This window comes from Hyaena hyaena, unplaced genomic scaffold (genome assembly GCF_003009895.1).
Source record: "Hyaena hyaena isolate Hyena2069 unplaced genomic scaffold, ASM300989v1 scaffold_1318, whole genome shotgun sequence".
Lineage (NCBI taxonomy): Eukaryota > Metazoa > Chordata > Mammalia > Carnivora > Hyaenidae > Hyaena > Hyaena hyaena.
The window spans coordinates 273,022-286,792 of NW_024081950.1; the positions used below are offsets into that span (position 1 = coordinate 273,022).

General features: G+C 40.4%; 1 pseudogene; it reads right to left on the minus strand.

Annotated features, from left to right (window-relative positions):
• Positions 1-11,155: 11,155 nt before the first annotated feature.
• On the minus strand, positions 11,156-13,285 carry LOC120225084 (annotated as a pseudogene).
• Between the last annotated feature and the right edge of the window lie 486 nt (positions 13,286-13,771).

Here is a 13,771-nt window from a genome sequence, read left to right on the forward strand (position 1 = left end):
TGAAATCAACCACAAAAATAAAAATTTGGAAAGACCACAAATACTTGAGGATTAAAATATCATTATACAAAAGATGAATGGGATAGCCAAGAAATTAGAGAGGAAATTGAAAAGTACATGGAAACCAATGAAAATGAAAACACCACAGCCCTAAACATCTGGGATGCAGCAAAGGAAGTCATATGAGTGAAGTATATAGCAATCTTGGCCTTCCTAAAGAAGGAAGAAAGGTGTTAAATACACAACCTAACCTTACACATAAAAGAGCTGGAAAAATAACAGCAGATAAGCACAAAACCAGCAAAAGAAGAGACATGATAAAGATTAGAGCAGAAATCAGTGATATTGAAATAAAAAAAAAAAAGTAGAACAGATCAATGAAACCAGAAGCTGGTTCCTTGAAAGAATTCTCAAAAGTGATAAAATCTTAGCCATACTGATCAAAATGAAAAAGGAAAGGACCCAAATAAATAAAATCATGAATGAAAGAGGAGAGATCACAACCAAACACTGAAGATATACAAATATTAAGAGAATATTGTGAGAAATTATATGCCAATAAGTTGGGCAATCTGGAAGAAATGGAAAATTCCTTAAAACATATAAACTACCACAACTGAAACAAGAAGAAATAGAAAATTTGGACAGACCCATAACCAGTAAAAAAATTGAATAAGTAATAAAAAAAATCTCCCAACAAATAAGAGTCCAGGGCTAGATGGCTTTCCAGGGGAATTCTACCAAATGTTTATTTATTTTTTGATTTTAATAATGTTAATTTCTTTTTGAAAGAGAGAGAGAGAGAGAATGAGTAGGGAAGGGGTAGAGAGAGAGGTAGACACAGAATCTCAAGCAGGCTCCAGGCTCTGAGCTAGCTGTCAGCACAGAGGCCGACGCGGGGTTTGAACCCACGAACTGTGAGATCATGAACTGAGCCGAAGTTGGACGCCTAATTGACTGAGTCACCCAGGTGCTCCCCATTAGTTCTTTAATATGATGTTCTTTTTTAAATTTTTATGTTTTATTTATTTTTGAGAGAGAGAGAGAGACAGCATGAGCAGAGGAGGGTCAGAGAGAGAGGGAGACACAGAATTCGAAGCAGGCTTTAGGCTCTTAGCTGTCAGCTCAGAACCTGACTGGGGCTTGAACCCACTAACTGCGAGATCATGTCCTGAGCCCAAGTTGGATGCTCAACCGACTGAGCCACCCAGGCGCCCCTACCAAACGTTTAAAGAAGAGTTAACACCTATTCTTTTGAAGCTGTTCCAAAAAATTGAAATGGAAGGAAAACTTCCATACTCATTCTGCAAGACCAAGATTACCTTGATTTCAAAACCAAAGACCTCACTAAAAAGGAGAATTGCAAGCCAATATTCCTGATGAGCATGGATGCAAAAATTCTCAAAAAGATACTAGCCAACTGGATCCAACAATACATTAAAGGAATTATTAAGCACGAACAAGTGAGATTTATTCCTGGGATTCAGGACTGGTTCAATATCTGCAAATCAATCAACGTGATACATCACATTAATAAAGAAAGGATAAGAACCACATAATTCTCTCAATAGATGCACAGAAAGCATTTGACAAAATACAGCATCCTTCTTGATAAAAACACTCAGAAAAGTAGGGATAGCAAGATCATACCTCAAGATCATGAAAACCATGTATGAGGACCCACAGCTAATATCATCCTAAATGAGAAAAAAAACTGAGAGCTTTCTCCTAAGGTCAGGAACACAAGTAGGATGTTCACTCTCACCACTGTTTTTCAACATAGGGTTGGAAGTCCTTGCCTCAGCATTCAGACAACACAAAGATATAAATTATACAATTTTGCAAGGAGGAAGTAAAACATTCACTCTTCACAGATGACATGATACTTTATGTGTAAATTCCAAAAGACTCCTCCAAAAACTTGTAGAACTGATACATGAATTCAGCAATTTGCACGATATAAAATCAATGTATGGAAAATCGATTGCATTTCTATACAGAAAAAATGAAACAGCAGAAAGTGAAATCAAGGGGACTATCCCATTTATAATTGCACCAAAACCCATAAAATATGTAGGAATAAACCTAACCAAAGAAGTGAAAAATCTATACACTGAAAACTATAAAAAGCTTATGAAAGAAATTGAAGAGGATCTACAAAAAAATGGAGGAAAATCCATGCTCATGGATTGAAAGAAAAAATATGGTTAAAATGTTGATACTAAACAAAACTTTCTATATATTCAATGTAGAATCAAAATATCAAACAACATTCTTAACAGAACCAGAAAAAACAATCCTAAAAATTGTACGGAACCAGAAAAGACACCAAATAGCCAAAACAATCCTGAAAAAGAAAACCAAAGCTGGAGGCATCACAAGTCTGGACTTCCAGCTGTATTACAAAGCTGTAATCATTAAGAAAGTATGGTACAGTCCCAAAAACAGACACATAGATCAATGTAACAGAATAGAGAACCCAGAACTGGACCCACAAATATATGGCCAACTAATCTTTGACAAAGCAGGAAAGAATATCCAGTGGAAAAAAGACAGTGTCTTCAGCAAATGGTATTGGGAAAACTGGACAGTGACATATAGAAGAAAGAACCTGGATCACTTTCTTACACCATACATTAAAATAAACTCAAAATGGATGAAAGACCTAAACGTAAGATAGGAAACCATCAAAATCCTAGAGGAGAACACAGGAAGTGACATCTTCAACCTTGGCTGCAGCAATTCTTACTTGATATGTCTCCAGAGGCAAAGGAAACAAAAGCAAAAATGAACTATTGGGACCTCGTCAAGATAAAAGGCTTCTGCACAGTCATGCAAATAATCATCAAAACTAAAAGGCAACCAATGGAATGGGAGAAGATGTTTGCAAATAACATATTAACATATCAGATAAAGGGTCAGTATCCAAAATCTATAAAGCACTTATCAAGCTTAATGCTAAAAAAAAAAAAAAAAAACAAAAAACAACAACCAGATAATATTGAAGAAATGGGAACAAGAGACTTTTCCAAAGAAGACATCCAGATGGTTAACAGATACATTAAAAGATGCTCAACATTACTCATTATCAGGGAAATACTAACCAAAACCACAATGAGATACCACCTAACACCTTTCAGAATGGCTAAAATTAACAATTCAGGCAACAACAGATATTGGCAAGGATGCAGAGAAAGGGGAATCCTTTTGCACTACTGTTGGGAATGCAAACTGGTGTAGCTACTCTAAAAAGTAGTATGGAGATTCCTAAATAAGCTAAAGATAGAAGTACCCTATGACCAACTAATTGCACTAGTAGGTATTTGTCCAAAGGATACAAGAGTGCTGATTTGAAGGGGCACATGCACCCTAATGTTTATATCAGCATTATGGACAATAGCCAAACTATGGAAAGATCTCAAATGTCCATCTAGTGATGAATGGATGAAGAAGTTGTGAGATATATATATCTTATATATATAAATCTTTCCATTTGCAACAATGTGGATGGAACTAGGGTGTATTATGCTAAGCGAAATAAGTCAGTCAGAGAAAGACAAATATATGATTTCACTTATATGTGGAATTTAAGAAACAAAAGAGGTAAACTTAAGGGAAGGGAAGTAAAAATAATATAAAAGCAGAGAGGGATACAAACCATAAGAGACTCTTAAATACAGAGAACAATATGAGGGTTGCTGGGGGGTGTTGGATGTGGGAATGGGCTAAATAGGCAGGGGGCATTAAGGAGGACACTTGTTGGGATGAGCACTGGGTGGTATATATAAGTGATGAATCACTAAATTCTATTCCTCTAATCATTATTACATTATATCTGAACTAACTTGGATTTAAATTAAAAGAAAAATTGGCAAAAATAATAAAAATATAGACTGCTATAGTATATACTTCTCATTTAAACAATGGTCAGAAGACATTAAGAGATTTTTCTCCAAAGAAGACATACAGATGACCAATAGACACATGAAAAGATGTTCATCACCACATACCATCAGGGAAAGACAAATCAAAACTGCAATGAAATATCACCTCATATTGTCAGAATGACTAAAATAAAAAACACAAGAAACAACAAATGTTGGCAAATATGTGGAGAAAAAGGAACTCTCATGCACTATTGGTGGGAACACAAAATGGTGCAGCCACTGTGAAAAACAGTATAAAGGTCCCTCAAAAAAATAACAATGGAGCTGCCCTATGATCAAATAATCACACTACCAGATATATACCCCCAGAATACAAAAACACTAATTCAAAGAGCAAAGGGATACATGTACCCTTATGTTTATTATGGTATTATTTACAATAGCCACATTATGGAAGCAACCCTAATACCCATACACAGATGAATAGATAAAGATGAACACACACACACACACACACAGGAATATTATTCAGCCATAAAAAAGAATGAAATCTTGCTATTTGCAATAATCTGGAGAGAGCTAGGGTGTATTACACTAAGTGAAATAAGTTAGTCCAAGAAAATGAATACCATATTATTTCACTCATATGTAGATTTAAAAACCAAAACTGATGAGCAAAATTTTTGAAAAAAGGAGAGAAAGGCAAACCAAGAAACAGACTCTTAACTATAGAGAATAATCTAATGGTTACCAGAGGGGAGGTGGTTGGGGGGATAGATGCAATAGGTGTTGGGGATTAAAAAATACGTGTGTGATGAGCACTACATAATGTATAGAATTGTTGAATCACTATATTTTATACCTGAAACTAATAGAACACTGTATGTTAAGTATATGGAATTAAAATTTAAAAGCTTAATAAAAAATTAAGAAAAAAGTAATTGTCTAATACTTTTATTTATGTTATGGATTTTTTATTTAATAACATGTTTTCTTTATTAGTATATCCAAAGAATTTTAATTCCATCATATAATAAACAGAAAAATTATTAAGGTTACATTTACATTATTTCCTTCATAGTTAGTCTATGCAATAAAATGGTCATGAAAAATGTAATATGATCTGTGAAAATGTAGGAGATAGAATGTAAAAAAAAAGTCTAGACACAGGTGTAAATATAGACTATGAACATAACTATGGCAACGTATTCTTTATGTATAATGCCAAAAATAGAAAATAGGGAAAGGAAGCAGTGATTTGCTAGTGTACTCAAATTGGTAGAAACTTTTGCTCCCAATATTTAATGTGGTACAAAGACACAAAATGTAAAATTTATCATCTTTTTTTTAATGCTTTATTTATTTCTGAGAGAGAGAGAGATGGCGTGAGCAGGGGAGGGTCAGAGAGAGAGGGAGACACAGAATCTGAAGCAAACTGCAGGCTCTGAGCTAGCTGTCAGCACAGAGCCCAATGTGGGGCTCAAACCCACGAACCGTGAGATCGTGACCTGAGTCGAAGTCGGCCGCTTAACCAAATGAGCCACCCAGGTGCCCCGTAAAATTTACCATCTTAACAGATTAGTTGTATTAACTATATGCTCCTTGTTGTGTAAGAGATCCTCTAAACTTTTTATCTCACAAAATTGATACTCTTTACACATTAAACAACTCTACCACTCCCCTCAGCCTCTGGAAACCACCATTTTATTTTCTGTCTCTGAAATTTGACTATACAAGGTACATAATATAAGTAGAATCCTGCAGTGTTTGTCTTTTTCATTTAGCATTAACATCTTCAAGGTTCATCCAGGTTGTAGCATATGAAAGTATTTTCTTCATTTTTAAGAATGGATATTATTCCACTGTATGTATACACTAAATTTTCTTAATGCATTTGTTGATGGACATTTAGATTGTTTCCTCTTCTTCGTTATTGTGAATAATGTAGCAATCAACATGGGTGTACAAATTCTCCTTCAAGACCTTGTTTTTGCTCTTCTTCACAGGGGAAAACATGGCAAAGAAGTAGGGGTTCCATACTTCCCACGTACATCTCTCAAACAAAGAAGAGCTGAAGCTAAAAGGACTCTGAATCCCAAGACTGGGAGGAAAGGAAATGGAGTCTACTAGGAAGACAGCTTCATAGGTACATGACTGTGAATTGGGGGAGATAAAAACGGGCCGGGACATGAAGGCATGGAGGGGAGGGATCTCCTTCTGCTGAGAGACAAAGGCAAGACAAAGAACGGCTGGGGAAATGTAGGACTGTATCTGGACAAGATTAAAACCTTGGCCTAGGACAGAGAGGGATCCTATCATCCCATCTCTAACTGCAGGGTTTTCAGAGAAAGATCCAGTCTCTAACTGTGGGGCTTTCTTTGGACTGGGTGCCCTGTTCCCACGCCTGGGGATGAGGAGAGTCCCCTCTGGGTTCACTGAAGCACAGTCGGCATCAGGAGGAACTGGTTCCCTGCACGGAATTGCTACAGGTTGCAGGATTACGTTTTGGGTGGCATCATTAATGCATTCCTAGTGGGAGCTAGGAACGCGGCTGGGCATGGGGTAAAAGAGACAGCCCACCTAGTCTGCACCCGCAGCACAGTGAAGACAGATTCAAAGGAGTAATTTGGGACACCTGGTCCGAAGAGAAGGGACTGGAGGGTCACCATTTTTCTCCCCACAACTACCAACGGGGGCGGGGGGAGCTCAGATATTGGTCAGCAGGGCCCACAGTGGAGGCAGGACCCACCTACACCAAACCATGCCCATCTACACTGGGTAGCTCCTTATCTATGGGAGCTGGATAGATGCTGCAGAAACAGATGGCCCTCTGCCCCAAGACCAGCACTGCTTCATTGCCATGATTAACTCTAGGCCAATTCTTGCTATTCAGATATATTCTCCCTTTTCTCCTTCTTATCTCTTCCCTCCTCTAGGCTGGTTGTTCTGGTTATAGGTTTGCTTAAACAGACATATTTAATCCATCCTCTTGATGCATGCTCTACACCTCCTTCTTTACTTTCTCTTTCTGGAATAAACAGGTTATATAGTTTCTCTGGATAACCATATCTGCATTTCTTTCTCCTTGCCTCCTTTGTATTCTTTTACTCTCTCTGGATATAACCTTTTAGTCTCTCTGCCTAGTCAATGTTCATTTTCACTTTCTCCCCAACCCTGTCATTTCTCTCTTTGTATATGCTATTCCATCAATACTGCCTCCACCGTACTCCGTAATTGTAGCTGGGATTTCTGGTTTTATGCTTTTAGACTATCCTTTGATTCTTGCTTTTTTCTTTTTTCTTTTCTTTCTTTCTTTCTTTCTTTCTTTCTTTTCTTTTTAAAAATAGTTTATTGTCAAGTTGGTTTCCATATAACACCCAGTGCACATCCCCACAAGTGACCTCCTCCATGCTCATCTCCCCCCTTACCACCCACACCCATCAGTCCTCGGTTTGTTCTCAGAATTCAAGAGTCTCCCATGGTATACCTATCTCCATCTCCCCCACTATTTCCTCCTTTCTTCTCTCCCATGGTCCTCCGTTAAGTTCCTCCTAATCCTCCTATACGTGCAAACATATGGTATTTGTCCCTCTTTGCCTGACTTATTTCGCTCATAAAACACCCTCAAGGTCCATCCATGTTGCTACACATGGCCAGATTTCATTCTTTCTCATTGCCATGTAGTATTCCATCGTATAGATTAACCACATCTTCTTGATCCATTCATCCGTTGATGGACACTTAGGCTCTTTCCACGTTTAGGCTATTGTTGAGAGTGCTGCTATGAACGTTGGAGTACATGTGATCCTATGCATCAGCACCCCTATATCCCTTGGGTATATTCTTAGCAATGCTATTGCTGGGTCATAGGGGAGTTCTAGTGTTAATTTTTGAGGAACCTCCACACTGTTTTCCAGAGGGGCTGTACCAGTTTACATTCCCACCAACAGTGTAGGAGGGTGCCTGTCTCTCCACATCCTCGCCAGCATCTAGAGTCCTCTAATTTGCTCATTTTAGAGACTCTGACTGGCGTGAGGTAGAATCTCAGTGGTGTGGTTTTGATTTGTATTTCCCTGATGAGGAGGGATGCTTAGCACCGTTTCATGTGTCTGTTGGCCATCTGGTTGTCCTCGTTGGAGAAGTGTCTGTTCATAGCTTCTGCCCACTTCTTCACTGGGTTGTTTTTCCGGTGTGGAGTTAGGTGAGTTCCTTATAGATTTTGGATATACACCCTTTATCTGATACGTCATTTGCAACTATCGTTTCCCATTCCATCGGTTGTCTTTTAGTTTTGTGGATTGTTTCCTTTGCCGTGCAAAAGCTTTTAATCTTGATGAGGTCCCAAAAGTTCATTTTTGCTCTTGATTCCCTTGCTTTTGGGGATGTTTCAAGTAAGAAATTGCTGCGGTGGAGGTCAAGGAGGTTGTTTCCTGCTTCCTCCTCTAGGGTTTTGATTGTTTCCTGTCTCACATTCAGGTCCTTTATCCATTTTGAGTTTATTTTTGTGTGTGGTGTGAGAAAATGATCTAGTTTCAATCTTCTGCATGTTGTTGTCCAGTTCTCCCAGCACCATCTGTTAAAGAGGCTGTCTTTTTTCCATTGGATACTCTTTCCAGCTTTGTCAAAAATTAGTTGGCTGTTTACTTTTGGTTCCGATTCTGAGTTCTCAATTCTATTCCATTGGTCTATGTGTCTGTTTTTGTGCCAATACCGTTCTGTCTTGATGATGACACCTTTGTAGTAGAGGCTAAAGTCTGGGATGGTGATGCCTCCCGTTTAGGTTTTCTTCTTCAATATTCCTTTGGCTATTCGGGGTCTTTTGTGGTTCCATACAAATTCGAGGATAGTTTGTTCTAGTTTTGAGAAGTATGCTGGTGCAATTTTTATTGAGATTGCACTGAATGTGTAGATTGCTTTGGGTAGCAATGACATTTTAACTATATTTATTCTTCCAATCCATGATCATGGATTGTTTTTCCATTTCTTTCTGTCTTCTTCAATTTCCTTCAAAAATTTTTGATAGTTTTCATCATACAGAACTCTTATATACTAGGTTAGGTTTAATCCTAGGTATTTTATGGTTTTTTGTGCAATTGTGAGTGGGATCAGTTTCTTGATTTCATTTCTGTTGCTTCATTGTCTTGTATAAAAATGCAACTGATTTCTGTACGTTGATTTTGTACCCTGCAACTTGGCTGAATTCTTGGATCAGTTCTAGTTGGCTTCAGGTGGAGTCTGCCGGGTTTTCTATGTAGAGTATCATGTCGGCAAAAAGTGAAAGTTTGATTTCGTCTTTGCCAATTCTGATGCCTTTTATTTCCTTTTGTTGTCTGATGGCTAATGTGAAGACTTCCAGCACTATGTAAACAACAGTGGTGAGAGTGGATATCCCTGTCGTGTTCCTGATCTCAGTGGCAAAGCTCTCAGCTTCTCCCCGTTGAGGATGATGTTAGCTAAGGGCTTCTCATAGATGGCTTTTATGATGTTTAAGTAAGTTCCTTGTATCCTGACTTTCTCATGGGTCTTTATTAAGAAGGGATGCTGTATTTTGTCAAATGCTTTTTCAGCATCTATTGACAGGATCATAAGCTTTTTATCTTTTCTTTTGTTGATGCAATGTATCACATTGATTGATTTTCAAATAGTGCACCAGCCCTGTAGCCCAGGAATGAATCCCACTTGATCTTGGTGGATAATTCTTTTTATGTGCTGTTGAATTCGATTTGCAAGTATCTTGTTGAGAATTTTTGCATCCGTATTCATCAAGGATACTGGCCTGTAGTTCTCTTTTTTTGCTGGGTCTCTGTCTGGCTTGGGAATCAGAGTGCTGCTGGCTTCATATAATGAGTCCGGGAGTTTTCCTTCAATTTCTATGTTTTGGAATAGCTTGAGAAGAATTGGGATTAATTCTGTTTTAAATGTCTGGTAGAATTCCCCAGGGAAGCCATCTGGCACAGGTCTCTAATTTGTTGGGAGTATTTGGATAACTGATTCGATTTCCTCACTTGTTATGGGTCTGTTCAGGTTTTCTATCTCTTCCGGTGTGAATTTTGGTAGTGTGTGTGTGTTTAGGAATTTGTCCAAATATTCTACATTGTCCAGTTGGTTGGCGTATAGTTTTTCATAGTATGCCCTGATAATTGCTCGTATTTCTGAGGGGTTGATTGTAATAAGTCCATTTTCATTCATGATTTTGTCTATTTGAGTGCTCTTTCTTTAGTTTTTGAAAGCCTGGCTAGAGATTTGTCAATTTTGTTTATTTTTTCAAGAAACCAACTCTTGGTTTCCTGGATCTGTTCAACTGTTTCTTTGGTTTCTATATTATTTCTGTCCTGATTTTTATTATCTCTCTTCTTCTATTGGGTTTGGGGTGCTCTTGTTGCTCTCCCTCTAGTTGTTTAGGTGTGCTGTTAGATTTTGCACTTACGTTTTTTCTAATTTTTTGAAATAGGCCTGGAGTGTAATGTATTTTCCGCTTAGGACTGCTTTTGCTGCATCCCATAAGGTTTGGATTGTTGTATTCTCATTTTCATTTGTTTCCATATACTTCTCAATTTTTTCTCTAATTGGCTGAATGGCCCATAAATTCCCTAGTAGGGTGTTCTTTAGCCTCCATGTGTTTGGGGGTTTTCCAGATTTCTTCCTGTGATTGATTTCGAGTTTTATAGCATTGTGATCTGAAGGTGTGCATGGTATGATCTCAATTTTTTTGTATTTATTGAGGGGTGCTTTATGTCCCAGTATGTGATCTATCTTGGGGAATGTGCCATGTGCATTTGAGAAGAATGTGCATTTCATAGCCTCAGGATGTAGAGTTCTAAATATATCTGTCAAATCCATCTGGTCCAATGTGTCATTTACGTCCATGTGTCTTTATGGATTTTCTGTCTAGTTGATCTGTCCATTGCTGTAAGTGGAATATTAAAGTCCCCTACTATTAGCACTTTCTTATTGATAAGACAGTTTCTGTTTGTGATTAATTGTTTTATGTATTTAGGTGCTCCCATATTTGGTGCGTAGATAGTTATAATTGTTAGCTCTTTCTGATGGATGGACCCTGTAATTATTATATAATGCCCTTCTTCATCCCTTGTTACTGTCTTTACTTTAAAGTCCAGTTTCTCTTATATAAGTATAGCTACTCCAGCTTTCTTTTTTTCACTTCCTGTATCATGATAGATATTTCTCCATCCCCTTACTTTCAGTCTGAGGGTGTCCTCCTGTCTAAACTGAGTTTCTTATAGACAGCAAATAGATGGATTTTGTTTTTTTATCCATTCTGCTACACTATGTGTTTTGATTGGGGCATTTAGTCCATTTACATCAGTGTTATTATTGAAATAAATGGGGTTAGAGTCATCGTGTCATTTGTGGGATTCATGCTTGTGGTGTGTCTCTAGCATCTTGTGTTCCTTGCAACATTTCCCTCAGAGAGTCTCCCTCAGGATTTATTGTAGAGCTGGTTGAGTGGTGACAAATTCTTTCAATTTTTGTTTATTTGGAAAGACTTTTATCTCTCCTTCTATTCTGAATGACAGACTTGCTGGATAGAGGATTCTTGACTGAATATTTATTCCGTTCATCACATTGAAGATCTCCTGCCATCCCTTTCTGGCCTGCCAAGTTTCAGTAGATAGGTGTGTCACCACCCTGATAGGTTTCCCTTTGTATGTTAAGACCCTTTTATCCCCTGCTGCTTTTAAAATTCTCTTTGTCTATATTTTGCCGGTTTCACTATATGTCGTGCAGAAGATCAATTCAAATTATATCTGAGGGGAGTTCTCTGTTCCTCTTGAATTTCAACATCTACTTCCCTCTCCAGGTTGGGGAAGTTCTCTGCTATAATTTGTTCCAGGACTCCTTCAGCACCTTTCCCTCTCTCTTCCTCTTCTGGTATTCCTATGATATGGATATTGTTTCGTTTGATTGTATCGCTGAGCTCTCGAACTCTTCTTTCATGTTGCTGGATCATTTTATATCTTTTTTACTCACTTTCTTTTTATATAATTGTGTCTTGTATATCACTCTCCTTTCTGCCTCTTCAATCCGCGCATTGTATGCCTCCATTTTATTATGTATCTCATTTTTCCCGTTTTCTAATTCATCATAACTATTTTTTTTCTGTTCTTCCATGCCTTTATTAGTGACAGCAATGGACAAGAACAATGCCAGGCATACCAGACACCCTAACCCAGCACTGGGGATGGCAAGCAGGCCCTGCAGGGTCGTTGGCACATGCAGCCCCAGTCCCAGATCTAGTCTACCCAGGCCATGTCCTCGAATGTGCAGGAGGCTGTCTGTCGTTTTTTTGTGTGGATCATTCTGTCTGAGTGTCTTAGCCGCTGCCTGCAGGGTTCCACCATCCTCAGCACATGGTACGGGTTTCAGGGGATACAGTGTGGCATCCCCCGGTGGACCACTGGGCCCCAGTGCTGACAGTGGGGGACAAGGCCAGGGACTGGAGGTGGCAGGGGGCCAGGCACAAAGTTCACTCCAGGGGCACACCTAGAATTATAGTCATGCTTGGGCAGCTCCACACCCCAGGCATTGGCCACGTGGGTCAGAAGCAAGTGTGAGAGGTGGCAGTGGGAGTGCTGGTCCCAAAGGACACTGTCTTGGTGACGGTGCTGCACTGCATGTCGGAAATGAAAGTGGAGTTCCAGGACATCAAAGCAGTGGTATCCCAGCGTTGCAGTGTAGAAGTTCCCTTCAACCACATCCCGCCGCAGAGAGCCTGCCAGGGGCTGGAGCTCTGGCAGAAGGAAATCCCCAGTGACGCGCTCTCCCAAGGGCATTGCCATGTTCCACACCAGAAGGCAAGAGTCTGGCAACACCTTGTCCATGTGCACGAACGCTCGCTCCAAGTTCTCTCGGTAGCTCTCCATTGAGCAGCGGCCATACCTGGAGAGGTCCCAGAAGCAGGAGTTGATGATCACCAGGTCTGGGGCAGGCCCGTATGTCAGCTCCTCCAGGACGCCCTCGAGGTACTTGGAGTAAACACAGGTGATGAATTAGAAGCGCACCTGGTGGTGGCCGGAACCTGAGCAGAACTGACGGACCTCCTGGTACTGTGTCCCATTGTGCAGCTCGCCCAGCTGACCCCCAGCCACCAGTGGTTCCTGTTCAAAGCTCAGCTCCCCCTTGGCTTTCAGCTGAGCTGTTGTGAGCAGGGAGTCCCTCTGGAGCAAGAGCACTAGGTCCTTGTACACAGCCCACTGGATTGAGCCCCCAAGATGACTACGAACTTTTTGTGTAGCAGCTGCTAGACTTCTGAGTCCTGGAAGTGGACCATGGCACTTTGCAGAGAGAGGCACAGCTCCTTGTTCTCCAGACAGAAGACCATGCCACCACTGCCAAGGACAGGCAGGTCCCAGGGCTCCGCACCATTCACCCGAGATTGGGGCAGACCCACACACCGTGTGCCTAGCCTGCTGGGGTCTCCGGGCCTAGCCTCATGTTCCCGCGCCCCGAGAGGCCGGTCGGTTCTGCACAGCCCGCGCCCGGCAGAGCCCGTGCATCCTGGTTAGCCGTTGGTGTGCAGCCCGGAGCCCAGCGCTCTCCATGCGAGCATCGTGGCAGCCCTGATGGCGCCTCGAGCTTCGGTGCCCTGGGTGGCGACATCATAGCTTCCACTTCTGGTCATCCATGTCCCGCCCTGCGTGACCCCCAGCAACCGAGGGGACAGGGAGGCGGAAGGGGTAGCCTGGCAGAGGGCGGGAGCCAGACTGCCCACAGTGGTGATCTAATCATAACTATTTTTAAGCTCCGTGGTGTTTGTAGCCATAATTTCTTTGATGTGTACTTTGGCTTGTTTCTTGATGTAGCCCTAGAAAAGAAAACAGAGAGACAAACGCACAGGGATCAAAGGCACACAAACGCACGGA